The sequence below is a fragment of the Abramis brama genome (genome assembly GCF_963993115.1).
Source record: "Abramis brama genome assembly, chromosome: 10".
Classification (NCBI taxonomy): Eukaryota; Metazoa; Chordata; class Actinopteri; order Cypriniformes; family Leuciscidae; genus Abramis; species Abramis brama.
This window is the reverse complement of record NC_139972.1, coordinates 15153201-15169386: the sequence shown is the minus strand read 5'-3', so window position 1 is coordinate 15169386 and position 16186 is coordinate 15153201. Positions and strand designations below refer to the sequence as shown.

Below are 16186 nucleotides of genomic sequence, written 5' to 3'. Positions count from 1 at the left end.
ATTTATTCCTGTGATGCAAAGCTGGATTTTCAGCATCGTAACTTCAGTCTTCAGTGTCACATGATCCTTCAGAATTCCTTATAATAATCTGATTTGCTGCTTCATATTTTCGAGGATTTAGAAAACTTTTGTAACAATGTAGAAGTCTTTGACTCTTTAATGTCACTTTTGATCAATTTAGCATGTTCTTGCTGAGTAAAAGTATTTTTTTTAAACTTACTGAGCCCAAACTTTTCCCCCCTCAAACTGTATATTTTGAGACAGATTTATGTATCAGAGTATTTTGAATTGAATTGAATTTGACACAAAAAAATGTCAAGGATGACACAAAGTTATTTCCAAAAACTTGGTGTTATGCAAAATTACCATTTTGAATTAAATAAGTAAGGAATAATTGACTGGTTACCACGCCTCAAGACATCGTTCAGATGTTTTATTCTAAGACATTTGCCAGATTTGTATCTTTAAAACACTCTTGTGTGTAGGACTAATTTCTTACGCATCTCATCCCACGCCTCCGGCATTGCTAATTCCAAAATGTCATTTTAAAGCTAGTAAGAAAGGCTTGAGCCATTTAAATGCAGACTATTACAGAGAGATTGATAGATTGCCTAAGCGTGTGTGAATTACCTGAGTCTGTGTGTCTCTCAACAATGTTTGGCAGCAGCGTCTCTACTTAAAGCGAAGCTGTGAGTTTAACTGCTTCAAAAACAGTTATGTCACTACCTTGATACTGAGAAATGTCACATCGTTTTGCAGATGCTAATTATTGAAAAAGTAATTGGCAGCGCTGAGAACATGTTTCTGTATGCTTGTTCCTGTAACGTGTGTGCGTTTGTATGGGAGAGAGAGCTGGAGAAAGCCAATGAAACTTAATAGTTTGTCATTTTTATCCAATTGTTTGTTATATCTATTTGTGGGTTTTTGTTATTTTGCTGTTGTAGGCCGTAAGGACCTTTGAAATAATGTGGAGAAGTGATATAGAATGGTAATGCGGTCAAAACCTGCCTGGAACTACTTTAGCTGTGCATTTACTGAAAAATAATTGGACATCTTAGAACATTAGTCAACTGATCAGAATCAAGCATTCAACAGCCTCATAGTATACACTCACCTAAAGGATTATTAGGAACACCTGTTCAATTTCTCATTAATGCAATTATCTAATCAACCAATCACATGGCAGTTGCTTCAATGCATTTAGGGGTGCGGTCCTGGTCAAGACAATCTCCTGAACTCCAAACTGAATGTCAACTGATGGCTACTTCCAGCAGGATAATGCACCATGTCACAAAGCTCGAATCATTTCAAATTGGTTTCTTGAACATGACAATGAGTTCACTGTACTAAAATGGCCCCCACAGTCACCAGATCTCAACCCAATAGAGCATCTTTGGGATGTGGTGGAACGGGAGCTTCGTGCCCTGGATGTGCATCCCACAAATCTCCATCAACTGCAAGATGCTATCCTATCAATATGGGCCAACATTTCTAAAGAATGCTTTCAGCACCTTGTTGAATCAATGCCACGTAGAATTAAGGCAGTTCTGAAGGCGAAAGGGGTTCAAACACAGTATTAGTATGGTGTTCCTAATAATCCTTTAGGTGAGTGTAAATCTGAGATAAATAGCCACTATGTTGGGTCTTGAGAACCCCTGTCTTGACCAAAAACACTGTTACATGGCACATGCTGAATGCCTGAATGGCAATAAATTAATTTTTCACAGGTTTCCACTCTGCCTGACACAGTTGTTATAGGGATCAGTGTGTGAACTATTTCTGTACTGACATTTTAGTTCTTTAAAATACTTTGAGGACATGAAATACCAAAAGTGATTAAGTAAAATCAAAAGCAATCTATCTACTTTCATACTGCATATACAGTGCATGATTCCCTGTTGGACTGTTAACATATGCTCAGTGTGATAGAACCTTTCACTGCTGATTTAGGTGATAAATGTCCTTTTGTTGTTTGGTTTGATCTTGTGTTTGATCTTGCAGTGTTATCTGTTTAAATTAATCTAGTCCCAAGAGTGGCTCATTCCCGCAGTGAGGGGAAAGAATCATTGAGACGCACCATCCATCATCTGTGTGTGAAATAGTAGGAATCAACCTTCCTGTTATGAAGGACGTTTTCCCTGTTGTATATCCAGTTCCAGCCAATGCTGGTGGTTGAGAGTGACTTCACTATTCCTGGTGTATGTCATTAGAGGACGGGACAGTTGTCCTGCAGCAGTGCTCCTCAAATGGTTTTGCTTTAGGACCAACATTTTACATTGGACATGCAGTGACTAAAATATATGGGAAGTGTTTTTTTTCTATATATTCTAGATAAACTACCATTCAAAGTTTGGGTTCAGTAAGATTTAAAAAAAGAAAAAAAGGAATACATACTTTTATTCAACAATTATGTATTAAATTGATCAAAAGTGACACTAGATATTTCTAATATTAGAAAAGATTTACATTTTAAATAAATGCTGTTCTTTTAAACTTTCTATTCATCAACAAATCCTGAAAAATGGTTTTTACAAAAATATTAAAGGGTTAGTTCACCCAAAAATGAAAAATCTGTCATTACTTACCCTCATGTCATTTCAAACCCGTAAGACTTTCGTTCTGAGAGATTTCTGTGCCTCAATTGACAGCTACGCAACTACCACTTCAACGCTTCAAAAAGTTCTTAAAGAGATTGTAAAACTAATCCATATGAATTGAGCGGTTTAGTCCACATTTTCTGAAGAGACTCGATCGCTTTATATGATGAACAGATTGAATTTAGGCTTTTATTCACTTATTGATCAGCGAACATAAACAGAAGCCCAATCAAACCTGCTTGACTCACTATAACAAACCTCATTGGTTCTTGCAGAAGCTCAAACGTGCTGCGTAACACAAGAATGAATGAACCTATTGGTTCTCGTACATCAAGGGAATATGTTTGAGCTTTCATTTACCACAGCTGATATGTGAGTTGATGAATGTTTATATGTGAATAAAAGCCTAAATTCAATCTGTCAATGTCTCTTCAGAAAATTTGAACTAAACTGCTCAATTCATAAGGATTAGTTTTACGATCTCTTTATGAACTTTTTGAAGCATCAAAGTGGTAGTTGCGTAGCTGTCAATGGAGGAACAGAAATCTCTCAGATTTCATCAAAAAGATCTTTATTTGTGATCTGAAGACGAACGAAAGTCTTACAGGTTTGGAACGACATGAGGGTGAGTAATTAATGACAGAATTTTCATTTTTGGGTAAACTAAGCAGCACAACTGTTATCAACATAATAAGAAATGTTTCTTGAGCAGCAAATCAGCATATTAGAATGATTTCTGCAGTGAAGACTGCAGTGATGATGCTGAAAATTCAGCTTTGCCATCAGTAATACATTATATTTTAAAATATATTAAAATAGAGAACAGTTATTCAATTTTGATAAAATAAATGCAGCCTAGATGAGCATAATAGACTTCTTTCAAAACCATAAAAAATCTGACCCTCCCCTCAACTTTTGAGAGGTAGTGTAAATATATATTTTTCTACCTGCCTATTTATTTAGCCATCTTAGCTTTTCATGATGATTAGCTGCCTGTTATTTGCATTTCACATTGTTCTTCCCATTGTTATTCACCCTATTAGAATAGACATATAGTCCATTTTTGGGCCTTGGCCCACCGGTTGAGATCCACTTCTGTAGAGATGCTCTAAATATACTGTTCTGAGAATCCTGTGCTATTCCTGTGGCTTTCCAATGGGTTATTTTGGAGCATTCTGTTGCTGTCAGTGCTTTAATTATATTTTATGAATCATTCCCCAGACTTCATAAAGGACTCTGCTCTAAAGTATTTATTTTCTGCCGCACTGCTGCGTCAGGCTTATTTCATCAATGCTACATCACTTCAGCGTTCTCGTGCACTCAGAGTGGCTTTCCAGTCAAACCAGGGTTATACTTTACTTACCAGTGTCTCTTTTATAGCAGCTTAAAATAATATCTGTCCTACTGCAGCTTTTGTGCCTGCAGTGCTTTGTTTTATTGAATGGATTTTTATGTTTGTAATACTTTCTGATGTCCTTTCTACAAATAGGGTACAAAATATATATATTTTTGGCCATTTTTTGTCAGTGTGAAAAGAGGTTCTTAAAAATATATATGAAAAATATAAATATGTGTGTATATATATATATATATATATATATATATATATATATATATATATATATATATATATATTTATATATATATATACAAACATACATACACGCACGGAAATTTATAAATTTTTCATTCTCTATTGCACTGATCTTTTTTTTAATTAGATAATTAGACTAAAAATTAGATTATCTAAATAAGATTGACAACTTTGCACTAAGCAGACTCTTTTTACTTTGAACATCAATGGCATTGTATCAGACTTGGGACAATTCCTTCAGCTAATGGCCATTTCAGGCCACAGTTAAAAGCATCTAAATGACATAAATTGATATAAACACATGACTATTATTAAACTGATTCAGAGAGTAATAAAAAACATTTGGAGAGTAAAAGAGTAAAACACTTGTAGTACAGCGCCTACATGCTGCACTTCATCCAAATGTCCAACATCTCCATCCAAATGTTGTAATTTGCATTTGACAGGAATAGTTCATCTAAAAATGGAAATTTTGTCTTCATTTACTCACCCGCAAACCTTCTGTTCTCAATACAAGTAAAGTGTATGGTGACTTATACTGGCGAGCTCAATTAAGACCAAAAAAAACACCATAGTTCATATTACGTGTGTGCTATATTTCAAGTGCTTTCAAGAGTCAGGAACAAACTAACAATTAATCTATATACCTCAGTTCATGTTCATGTTCATGACATGAGAAATGTATAGAAGGAATGAATGTAGAGTCCAATTCTCACTATTAACTAACTATTAACTATGACTTTTGCCTCAATAAACTCCTAATTACTGTTTATTAATAGTTAGTAGTTGTTAAGTTCAGGTATTGGGTAGGATTAGGGGATGTAGAATATGCTCATGCAGAATAAGGCATTAATATGTACTTTAAGTACTAATAAACAGCCAATATCCTAGTAATATGCATGCTAATAAGCACCTAGTTAATTGTGAGAATTGGACCCTAAACTAAAGTGTGTAATCATTCCACTGGAGGCAAGCTTGACGAACCCAAGTGCAGTTTATTCTACATAAACTAAATACAAAAACAAAGGCATGGCATGGTGTGGTGTGGCGTGGCATTGCGTGGCATGGTGTGGTGTGGTGTGGCATTGCGTGGCATGGTGTGGTGTGGTGTGGCATTGCGTGGCGTGGCATTGCGTGGCATGGTGTGGTGTGGTGTGGCATTGCGTGGCGTGGCATTGCGTGGCATGGTGTGGTGTGGTGTGGCATTGCGTGGCGTGGCATTGCGTGGCATGGCATGGCATGGCATGGCGTGGCATTGCGTGGCGTGGCGTGGCGTGGAACTTACCCGACAGTGGTTACACAAACAATACTTGATGGCAAACATGAGGGCTTAAATACACACAAGACTAATGACTGAACAAGACACACCTGTGCACAATGAAACAATGAAACAATGAAACTTTGACAACATGACAACACAGAACACATGGCAGGATCACATGACGGTCAGGGAATCACATGACAAGACAAGAAACATGACTGACATGAAACATGAACCAAAACCCAAAACAACCTGTGACAAAGTGTTACCAATCATTCTTTTAAATCGGATTTGAATCTGTTTTTCAGGTTCACCTCACTAATTAAATTTAGTTGGTTTAGTTTTGTTGGTGCCATGGGGGGGCTCAACGTTTACACTTTTGGGCGAGATAAACCCATGTATGCCATACTAATAATAGCCAATGAACAATAAACTGAGTTAAGAAAATATATTTTTATTTTTAACATACAGTACTTCAGCTTTAAAGCCAAAACCCCTCTGTTTTTATGTTCTCTGTACCTCTCTTTTCAACGGCATAAGAAACCTTTGCTTTGGAAGCATGAATGCAGACTCTGCTGTGTGACACAGCTTGAAGCCTCAGAAGCTGAGGACATCTATCGAGACGAGAGGCTAAACTCAAACCCTTTATTCCTCGCAGATCTGAGAGGATGAAACTGATATTCACTCAGGGCTCACCCATAAACTGGCTCACACTCAAAGTCCAAAAAACTGAAATGTTCAAATCAAGCCCAGATTAGCAAATTAATGCCCATGTCTGGCTTTTAATTACCACCATGTGTCAGATTTGTTAATGTGCCCCGGGGCGGGAGACCATACTGCGTCTTGCTAATAAGACGAGGATTTTGTTTAAGAGATGCCGAAGGATAATGATGGATCGTCGTGAGCACTCAATGAGAAATGATGAGAAAATTAGAAGCATGAAAAAATCTGTATAACTACACAATTGCTCAGTGTGTCACAACTAATGTCCCATCTCAAAGACTGAGACGTTCAATTCCCGTTGACGGCACACCAGCTGCAATCTTCAAATGCGATCATGCGTTGCTATTATTGCGCAAGCAAATGATCAATCACTCCTTATCCAATTTTGCTCATGCTAAAGCTTATGTCTAGGGCTGTCAAAAATGCTGTTGACTGTAAGCCAATGACAGACTTATGTTGAATAAAATGAAAATAAAATAAAACTATATTCTGACTTTTTTGACCATTTTTGTCATTTATTTTGATTAAAATGTATAAGTGCTTTACAGCCCTAATTATATCATATAATATCATTTTATTTTATTTTATTTTATTTTATTTTATTTATTATTTTCCTGAACTGCCAGACAAAATTTAGCCCTACTTATATCATATAATATCATTTTATTTTATTTTATTTTATTTTATTTATTATTTTCCTGAACTGCCAGACAAAATTTATTCACAATACATAATGCTTTATTATCAAATGCAGGCAACACAGATCAAATGCTTTATTCCTCAGAGATCTGAGCGGATGAAACTGATATTCGCTCCGAGGTCTTTGAGTGTTTCTGGGAAGCGTAACCAATTTTTTGGAGGGCTAAACCCTGCTTTATTATTGCTATAGTAATCAGAAAATGTAAAAAATCTTATTGTTTATGCATGAGGTGCATGACCCTAATCTATTCTGAAATATTAAAATAAATGATCTATAGCTGTAACCGCAGACACTTTGATTTAGTAGACGACATGATTTGTAACTGAAAGGGAAAAAAGGGTTTCACATAAGAAAAATATACTTATTATAGAGCCATTTATTTCCGTCAGTCTTTCGTCAGAAGTAGAGTATGCATTTGATTTAGATTTGTTGATCCCTATTAAATATTAAGGAGATTTATCTTACTCAATATGTGCGTGTTAGATCTTGGCGACAGCTTTGAAAAGAAGTCTAGACAGGATCAGCAGTTGTTGGCATTTAAAGGTTTTTTTTTTTTTTACTTTGCTTTCAAAGTCAAGTTGTGAATCATTGATGAATGACACAAAGTTGCAAAAACTGAGGTCTTAAGTAGTGTCACATAGCCTAGCAGTTGCATGTTGAAATATTCATTCTATATTATTATCATTTACTTTCACATTATGAGACTATTTTACATGCATTTATCCCACCAGCCTTTTGAAATAATGCCAGATATTTAATGATGCAAAGAAATCTACAAAAACGATTAAAAAATAACGAAAAATCTCATTAAAGGTGCAGTAAGCGATTTCTGAGAAACGCTGTTGAAAGTGGATCGGACCGAGTGCCACAACACACTTGTAGCCAATCAGCAGTAGGGGGCGTGTCCACTCATGATGGGGGAGGAGAGAGAGAGAGCAAGACTGTTGAAAGAGAGATGGCTGAGAGACATTACAAAAGAGAAAAGGTCAGAGGAATATCACTGAGAAAAGAAATGGTATGATTAGGCAAGAGCTTTAGCACCCGTGTTAATATTAGAAAAGTTTTTTTAAGAGGTGGAGAGACCGAAGAGGGAATGCCTGAAAACAGATGCAGAGGTTGCGTTGTTTCTGCTCCATGCGTGAGTAACATTGGTTTTCCTTTAACTAACATGTAACATTATTTGGGCAGTCATGGTTAGAGAGTCAGACTTGTAACACGAAAGTTGTGGGTTCGATTCTCAGTACCGAACAGTGCTCTCCTCCACCCTCAATACCCAAGACTGAGGTGCCCTTTAACAATGCACCTAACCCCCATTCACTCCCTGTGTGTGTGTGTCTCCACGGTTTGCAGTGTGTGTGTTCACATACTCGCTGCTCCTAATATGTGTGCACTAATTTGGATGGGTTAAATGCAGAGGACATATTCCTGGTATAGGTTACCATACTTGGCCTCCACTGTCACTTTATTTTTTGCAAGACTGTTCAGTGCAGGAACTTATACATGAGATTGTTGTGTAGGTGGAATGAATTATGAGAATCTGTGGAATAAAATATGAGAGGAGACGCAACAGGTGGTAGGTGATTACAGTCCTTGTCACCATTTTTAACTCGAGACTTATGACACACTTACCTTTCTCACTCTTTCAGTCACAACTGATTGACTGAATGTGCTCGGCTCAGTGTAATGTGACTGTGTTTATTATGGTCGGCTATTATCAAAAAAAAAGTTCTGAAATAATTTCCTGTAGCTCAAACAGTTGAGCGTTGGCGCTTGCAACGCCAAGGTCATGGGTTCGATTCCCAGGGAAAGCAAGCACTGATTAGAATGTAAATCTGTACCTTGAAATGCAATGTAAATGCTTTGGATAAAAGCGTCTGCCAAATGCATAAATGTAAATGAAATGCCGAAATGTTGGATATCAATAACCTCAAATGAGTCCTGCAGCATGAGTACCATTTCATGTGCGCTTGGTTTATTGGTGAATGTTATAAACCTTTCTGTCATATTACCACGGTTTCGGTTCAGTGGGAAAGGTTGTCCTTGAAGGAATGTGATAAATAGAGTTCCAGGCTTGACTAAGGCTGAGATGATGATTGGCTCTAAAGGCTGTTTCTTTACCTCACTGATGTGACATTCAGTGGCTTTCAAAAGTGTGATTTGGGAGAATAGGTGGGCTTTCTTCACTATCAGTGTCATCAGAGACGAGATGTCGCTGTAAGAGGGAGAGGGAAGTTATTTTGATTTAGAGATTACAGGCACTTGAATTTTTACTAAATAAGAATATGCACAGATTGATCCTTTATAATACATAGGCTACAGCAATATTCCATAAAAAATGTTAATTTTGATTTCATGATGCATGTCTTTAACCCTTAATGGCTCCTTGAAATAAAAATTTAAATTTTTTAGCTTAGTATGATTATATAAGCCTTAAGGTTATGAATAAGCTGGTGTGATCCAAAACAAAACAATGACTAAATTTACATTTAGGAGAAATAACCATTCAAAACTTACAGTCTCTCACTTCCACTAAAATCATGGATCATGGATTTTTATGACATCACGCGGACTTGTCCAATCAAATGCTCTCAAGTGTCCCGGCCCCTATAAATACCACATAGCCAAAGCGACCGGCGTTGACACGTCAGGGAGCAATATGGGTTGGAGATGTGTGTTCGGTTGCTCAAATGCTCGAGTTTTATTCTGTTTTCCAACTTTACGTTAGTTAAGAATGAAATGGCTAGAATTTATTCACACCTCTACTATTGAATCCAACGTATCATCAGCACTCGGATTCGCCTCCAAGGTGCTGCCAAGTACGACTTGCAGTCTGTGAGGTAAACTAAACGCTATTGGCTATTTGAAAAGGGGGAGGGGCCATTCAATATGTCCCGCCTTAGCTTCCTGTTTCAGTGGAAATTACGTCAACGCATCATACTGCCAAGGCACACCTCGGGTGTGACCCTATACCATTTCTTTTTACAAAAAATGAATTGGGAAAACAGGCATTCTTTTATAATTGTATTACTTTTTTATTTTTATATTGCTTATAATTAATTGATTGAGGAATACTAAAAGGGTTGAAATGAATGAGGAGGAGGGTAGTGAATGACGTCCGGGTCACGAAATACCCAAGGTATTTGGGGACATGTACAGGAGTACAAGTATTAAGACAATTTCCATAAATCTTTTGAATGAATATATTAACTTTGATGGCAGCTACTGTACATGTCCCTATTTAGTGCATTTTGCCTCTCTTGTCCCATCTAAAAGTGCTGATCTTTTTGCACTGGAGTAGGCGGCGTGTGAACATTAATTTGCCAATGTAATTGTTTCGTGCTTGTGCACAGACTCCTCTTATAAAATGAAGGTTACAGGCCATCAGCTGTTGTCGAGCACAGCACTTCTGCTCATAAAAAATGTCAAATAACCCAAAGAACTGCTGTTCTGCAGCTTCATTATAACTCCAGAGATTTCTGAGGCCCTTTGATTGATTTTCATAAATGAACACCCTTTAATTTTTCAGGATTTTTTTCTAATGTGTGTTAACTCTTTGTTTTAGTTTTTTTTTGTTATTTGTTCCCTTAACCAGTCAAAGGAAATGAATAATGCACAAAGCACATTGATTTGTTTGATTGGAGAACTCTTCTGGGTGTTTTAAGCCCACTCTTTTCACTGCCGCCTCAGTAAGTGCAGGCTACAGGAAACAGGTATTCGTTAGAACTTTATTATGATGAATTAGTTTGAAGTGACTACACAGTAATTGTAAATGTAAAGTATTTATTCAAAAGGGTATATAGCAGATTTTCTGAAATATGCTCTGGTCTATCTGAGCCACTTAAACCTTCATTAAAGGAACATTGTTTATATGTAACCAGGACACTGGAAAAACCTATGAATTACTAAAATTAAAATTATATTCCCAAGAGAGCATTTAGTTTTAAATATTTGATAAGAGCAGAGATTCCCTAAACATTTTCTGATAGACATCCCCTTTGACCTAAAATATTAATTTGAAGTATCCCCTGAGATTTTTTCGGCTTATATTTTAATAATTTAACAGTGTATTTGCATGTTCATGGTTCTCTGGTGTCAGTTAATGGTCACATGAAGATATGCTGGTAAACAAATAAAATATTTTTTATTTGAATATTAAAGTATTTATTTTAATGTAGCATTTTTATGATTTAATTAATTATTAGCTTTTCAATCACAAAAAGTCTGGGAAACCCTGGTTTAGAGAAAGAAAAAAATGTAAATACTCTTATAAATATATATATAAAAAAATATTTTGTCATAGATTGCCAGTGCATGACACATGGCAAAAAATTTGCCAAAGTTTTGAAATGATTTAAAATTGCTATTTTTTTCCTATTTTTACTTAATTGTGAAATTGTGATGAGAAAACTAATGACATTTATAACTTCGATTTCCAAAAGTGTGATTTATCTTATATATTAATACGTATGAAAAAAGATTGAATATGGACTGCATATCAGAAATGACTTTTCTGTAGTTTCATGTGTTAACTTAAGGTGAACCAGAGAAGGTCTGTTGGATTTTGTCAGTGGGTGAGTTAAACATCAATGATGCTTTGCCACATGCGTGTCGTTACACTGGTTAAAATAGCTAATTTCTCTGGATTTAAACATTGTTGGAAACATTTGGGATAATATAAGTACACAAGTCAACAAAATATGTAACATCGTTTTAGTGGTTTTGGGATATTTTAATCTAAAAATCGTACATATTTTGCCTTTAAATGGAGTTGAAAAGTTCTTTGTGTTTCTGTATGCCTGTAGCTTTCAGCCCTCATTCAGACCCATACTTGGCTGTCAAGCGCTGACTTTGATAACAGTTAAGTGTAGCTTACAGAAAGACTGAGTTTGACCCCACCATCAAGTAAAAGAAAAGAAAAAAAGATTACCATAGCCTGAGTGCTGCATTATACATTACAAAATACTGAGAGATAACTGCCTCTTGTACTATATTTGCTTTTGGCTAACTAAACAAACCCTTAAAAGGTCTGTTCCACCGGTGAATCGCTATGAACAAAGGCAGCAAACTCAAAGATGGAGCTTTTCTACCTTCATGATGCTCAACATCATGTTCTTGTTGTGACAGTCTTTAAGTAAAGCAAAGCAGTGTACCTACATCAAGATACTGATATGGTGCCTCTTCCTCTAAATTCTTGGGACTATATTATATTTTTATTTAAAAGGAGTTAACATATATTAGTAAACCATACAAAAGTTTGAGGTCAGTACGATTTTAGTACAGTTTTTTTTTTTAAAGAAGTCTCTTCTGCTCACCAAGGCTGCATTTATTTATCAAAAATACAGTAAAACTGTAATATAATGAAATATTATTATAATATAAAAGAGCTGTTTTCTATTTTAATATATTTTAAAATGTAATGTAAAAGCTGAATTTTCAACATCGTTACTCCAGTCTTCAGTGTCACATGATCCCTCAGAATAGCATTTCATTTAAATATAATTTTTTTTTATAACAATGTAAAAGTCATTACTGTCTCTTTTGACCAATTTAATGTGTCCTTGCTGAATACAGGCCCGTTCATACCGAGGACAATAACTATAATGATAACGATAAAGATATAGTCATTGACGGCCAATCAGAACCCACTGCTTTGAAGAGCTCGAGCATTTAAAGTGGCAGATGACAAAACTACAGCGTGTGCTTAGAATAAACAGAAAGATATCATATGCTGGTGTGCACACTTATATAGTTATCTTTATTGTTATCGTTCTTGGCGTGAACGGGCCTTAAAAGTATTCATTTATTTTAAAAACAACTCAACGTTTGGATTTGGAGCCTGTTTCACTTCAATAATGTGACATTTTAAACAGGGTCCATATTGATTTCTTGTTTCTTTATATATTAATAATGCAGGTTTGCTCTGTAAGAGAACTGAGGTTATAACTTATAAGTTTGAAACATGACAATGGCCTCCAGTGACTCATGCGGCAAGACGCGTCACCCTCTGTTTCTCACTGGCCTTGTGCTTCTGAACTGCCTACCTGCAAAAAAAAGAATAATCTTGTGTCTAATGCACCCCACTTACTTTATGAATGTAAAAATGTCAGTAGTGACAAGCTTTTGTAGTCTTTCAGCTCTGCATGAGATGATGTAATGCACCAGCTGCAATATATAAAAAATGATATCATCTGCATAATGTCGGAAGGGCTGATTATAGAAAAAGTGCATTGAAAGTGGAGTGAATATGGTTCTATTCTTCTTTCTCAATGGTGTCAGATGAGGACAAGTGACCTGGAATCAAATCCCACATAGTTCTTTTTGAACTGCAACTAACATCTCATCCAAAGAACATAGTAACGTTCCAGGAAATATGTGATGTTACTATGTACCAGTTTTGTTTGGCTCAATTCATGATGCTTTATTGAGGATTGTGTGATGGGCTTGTCATAAAGTGCTTTTTGTATTGGAAAATTGACAACCGCCATTGTCCATTTGTCTTTCTCTGGAAGCCTAAGAAAGAAAAGATGAGGAATAATCCATGCTGCATATTTTAAAGAGACAGAGACACACCTAAATATGAATTTTGTCAACATTCATTCAAATGAATTTTCCAAACCTGGATGACTTGTGAAACACAAAAATGGATAAAGCTGCTCTTTTCTATTCAGTGAAAATGAATGAGCACATTCAAAACGAGTGACTATGACTGACATTTCTGTCTGATTTTTACATGAAGCTATTATGTGGCTTTAAAAGATTTGGAATAAAGGGTTACAAGCCTTATGGACTACTTTTACGATGCTTTTATGGAGCTTTTTTGGATCACGATATCCCCAGTCCCCGTTCATTTTCTCCATGGAAAAGAGCAGCCTGCAAAATTCTTTTGTCTTCCACAGAAGAGAGTAAGTTGTATGGGTTTGGATCGACACGAGGGAGAATGATCACTGATGATGAGAATTTCTGACAAGTAGGTTCGTATTTCAGGGCTGCTAAATGGTACCAGGCAGTTTTTTCTTTTTCTTTAATGCATTAATTCAGCTCAGAAATGTCTGATTAGTCTGATGATAAATGCCATAGCATTTAAAATTAAGGCAAACTATGCGTCATTATCTCCCTCCCTCACTCACAATCTCTCTCTTTCTTTGTTTCTGTAGTGCACTTTTGCTCTCCTTATTGTTTTTATATTTCAAATGCGTCCACGTCACCTCTTCAGTATTTTCTTTTTCATTCCTTCGTTCTCTGAAATAGAGGCAAGTGTTGAGAATGGGCTGAGAGCTTTTCGTTCTGCAATCAGCAAACCTCTCCCACCTCTGCCTGTTTCCACAACCCCAGTGCGGCAGCTGTCACTCACATACACTGAGAAAATTACAGCACTGCACCTCTTACACACACAATCAGGTACGCACAAACACAGACCTACACACTGCCTTCCACAGCAGGACAGAGTTTGGCGGAAATAATCACAATTTTAATTGGTTATTATTAGATACAATTATCTCCTTAAGTTGGAGAATGTTCCCATTTGAACATTTCAGTATTATCTGCAAGCTTGACAAAGCCTGGGCATGTTGAATGCTGGGAAGAGTATGCCAGAGAATTTAGGAGTTTTTCTGAATAAACGGAACGTAATTTAGGAGATTGAGTGATTTCATTGCCAGTGTATGAATAATGTTCCAGCGCATTTGTAATAATCTGGTCCAGAGTTTATGATATTCATTAACTCTTTCCCCGCCATTGACAGAAATTACCATCATTTATGATACAACGCTTCCCTACCGATGGAAATGTCCTGCTTTCCGTGTTTTCACTGTTATACAGTATAGGGGCGCTATTGCACATCTTCTGAAAGAGTACAGAATCTTCTGATCAAAACACAGGCAAAGAAGAAGCGGAAACAAGCGATAGCATAAGCTAGCATTTTAAATAATGCGATCATCAACATTAATCAACATATAAATCAAAACTGCCTAATGTTACAGAATGAAAAGTTGATGGACGCGATCTAATCCATTTATGTTTTGATCATCGTTATGAATCCAATCTGGATAGTTTTTGACAAAAAACTTAATTTTCTCAGCTTTTTGCTCAAAATATTGCTTTTTTTAATGATACTTACCCACATTCATGTTGATTGAAAAAAACAATGCATTAAACTAAAATAAAACATGGTTTTTTTTTAAGCATAGGCTCTGTTCTTTCTTTTGATATGTGGCATGTACAGATATTCATGCAACAAAATATTCTAGGGGCCATGCAAATTTTCTATTCATCAAAGAATCCTGAAAAAACATGTATCACGATTTCTACAAAAAATATTAAATAGCACTACTGGTTTCAGCATAATAATATAATGATAATGATTGGATGCATGAAAACAAGAAGAAATGTTTCTTGAGCAGCAAATCAGCATATGATATCTGAAGACAGGAATAACTTTTAAATTTGAATAATGTTTCACGATATCAGTGTTTTACTGTATTGTTGATCAAATAATGCACCCTTGGTGAGCATGAGAGACTTCTTTCAACAAAAAAGTCATATAGGTTTGAAATTACATGAGGGTGAGTAAATAATGAATTTGAATTTGTGGATGAAATATTCCTTTAATATGTGGAATTGATCAACTTTCATGTCATGACAGAACCAAAGAGCATAAAAAAGTAATCTAGCCCTGTTCAGGTCATCTAGTTTGTTTATCACATAGTTTATTCTTTTTGAAACGCTGTTTATGCTGTTCGGTACACAAGAGGTGGACACAGTCTGCGAGTGCATATAAATTTGAGTATTGTACTAGTAAAATGTATTTGCTCTATATTGCCACGGGCAGCATGTAGCCGTGTGTGCATATTAAAGCAGTGTGTCAAAGGAACACTGGTGTTTCTGTGGAGCCCGTTTTAATTTCAGATATGGAAATGGGATGATTCTGGCGCTCTGACAAATGCTTCTCTGCTATTGGAGAGACGTGCTGAGACCCGTGCTAGGTCCATTTGTAATTCTCCACTGAAAGATTCAGTTGGAAAACAAGAGAAGTGACAGTTGCGTACTGTTTTCATCTGCTCACAGTGTTTGTTTGTGTCTTTGACACTTTATGGACTTTTCTGTCTGGTTTATTTAACTGCTGAGGACCCCATTATATGATGATCCTTATTTTTGCAGTTGGTATTTTGAGCAGTTTGAGACATTGTCGAGATCTTTTTGAAACTCTACAAGAGACAAATATGAGCAGAAGACTTAAAGGGATAGTTCACCCAAAAATGAAAATTCTGTCATCATTTACTCACCTTCAAGCTGTTCCAATCCTGAATGAGTTT

At 36.1% G+C, this 16186-nt stretch overlaps 1 protein-coding gene across 2 annotated transcripts in view; it reads left to right on the top strand.

Moving 5' to 3' along the window:
* Nucleotides 1-16186, top strand: part of caln1 (calneuron 1) — a 56986-nt gene that overhangs the window by 23489 nt on the left and 17311 nt on the right. The window lies entirely within an intron of this gene.